Below are 2,385 nucleotides of genomic sequence, written 5' to 3'. Positions count from 1 at the left end.
TATCAGTAGGTTGAGGAGAAAATAAAAACATTTTTCAAGGAATTATGAAATATTAGAAAATCAAAGGCTGCCCTGTTAAGCATCGTATCTCAAAAAATAGTGTTTCTAATTAACACAAAAATTCTGTGTTTCTCTACAGAAAAGGAGTCCATTCATCCTCTGTAATTTCCAGACCATATCTTAGTTAAAATGACAAGAACATATATCATAAGAGAGGACACCAAAGCAGTGGGGGTAAGGACTAAGGGCTACTTGTGTTAATAAATGACTAGTGTTGCTTCTTCCTAATATAAAAGAGAAGAGTCATTGATCACATCGGCAATGAACTCCCGAAAGGAAGGAAAATTGATGAAAATGCCCTGAGGTGATGATAATTGGACTAGAACTAACTGGACACAAATTATGGATCCACAGGCCAATCCTGAATAGTTCAACATCATCACAACCTACCCAGGTTTCTAGCACATGCTATTATCTGAGCAGCAGTTTCTCCCTTTGTAAATAGTTTGAAGCAAAGCTTACAGACCATAAATAAAGAGGTCAGGTAATGGGCTCAAAATGAAAAAAGGATATAGACCCTGGGGTCCTGTTCTGTCTGCATGCTCCCACTACGTGGGAGCTCAAAGGGGTGACATTCTGCAACAATTCCTCAACCTTAAAATGCTATGCCCTTTCATATTATCCACCAATATCTGTGGGACATTGCATAGCATTTGCATCTAATTAAGCAACATTCAAGCTTACACCAGGAAAAATCCCAACAAATCAAGTCCATGACTATCTCCAGATGGTTGGAACTGACCTGTGTACACTATCCAAATGCAAGGCACACTTACATGCAATAAAGCTCCATGTATACACTGTACCCTATGTCCAATCTTTAGAATACCCAGAAACATGGGAAGCATTATTTTTTTAGCATGTCTGTAAGCTTCCAGAGGAGATTAGCATATGAATCTGAGTGGATTAGATGGGGGAAATTCACCCTCAAGTGTGGACAGGCACCATCAGATCTACAGGGGGGCTGAAGAGAATAAAAATAGAAGGCAAATATGTCACTCTATCTGCTGGAGCTGGAACATACCCTTCCTCTCTGTCCTTGGGCATCCCTGGCCTTCAGACTCCAGAACTTATACCTGTGGCCTCCCAGGCTCTCAGGCCTTTGGCCCTGGACTGAGAGTTATACCATTTGCTTCCCTTATTCTGAGACCTTTGGACTTGGGCTGAACCATGTTTCCAGCATCCTAGAGTCTCCAGCTTGCAGGCGAGTTGCCCTAGGGATTCACACCCTTTAATTGTGTGAGCCAATAAATCCCTGCATTTATGATATGTACACATATATATCATGCACAGAGGGTGCCAAAAACATGTATATACAATTTAAGAAGGGAAAAAGTGTATTAAATTTATAACACTCAAGTCATGCCTGACTTCTGCAATGACAAGAGGTACTCAGTGTGACTTGGATTCATCTTCTGTTATTGGTATATATATATTTTTTTAATTCTTAAATTATTTTTTTTATTAAGTCTCACTTTATTGCCCTTGATAGAGTGCCATGGCATCACAGCTTGCAGCAACCTCCAACTCCTGGGCTTAGGCGATCCTCTTGCCTCAGCTGCCCGAGTAGCTGGGACTACAGGTGCCCATCACAATGCCCAGCTATTCTTTGTTGCAATTTGGCTGGGGCCAGGTTTGAACTCACCACCCTCAGTATATGGGGCTGGCGCCCTACCCATTGAGCCACAGGCACCACCCTGTTATTGGTATATATTGAGTATTATAATTTTAATAAATCTTTTGCTTTCTTAAAATATGTATATGTTTTTTGGCACCCTCTGTGTATATCTTACTGGTTCTGTCTCTCTAGAGAACTCCTAATATAAATTCTGGTACCAGGAGTGATTCTAGAAGGACACAATTCTAAGAGTGAGTTTTTTTAATTGATTTGTGTGGTTCTGGAATCAGCTGTTTAATATGATTAGAACTAAAAGTACAAAGGACTCTACTTCTAATAGTACAGAGATGACTGTCTATAGAAATATGTAAAATTCCATAACTGGTAGAATCCCCATGTTGGCTGCCTGAACCTATGGAGTGAGATATATTATGGTGAAAGACTAAAGTGGAAGCAAATAGAACTGCCTCTACTTAGAATAATGATAATATACTAAAAGCAATATTGTATTCCTAGAGATTACATCAAGGTCTTGAAAGACACATGGGTAGTGATTCCTGCCTCATTCACTTTCCATATTTGGCCTGTGCAAAAGAAATATGGATCTTGGGGAATGACAGTAGATACCTTAATGAAGTTGTGATTCTCATTGCAGCTGCTGCACCACTGTGGTTTAATTGCTTGAGAAATTAGCATACCCCCTGGTA

This window comes from Nycticebus coucang, chromosome 14 (genome assembly GCF_027406575.1).
Source record: "Nycticebus coucang isolate mNycCou1 chromosome 14, mNycCou1.pri, whole genome shotgun sequence".
Lineage (NCBI taxonomy): Eukaryota > Metazoa > Chordata > Mammalia > Primates > Lorisidae > Nycticebus > Nycticebus coucang.
The sequence above is the reverse complement of the archived record's forward strand: the minus strand, read 5'-3'. Positions refer to the sequence as shown.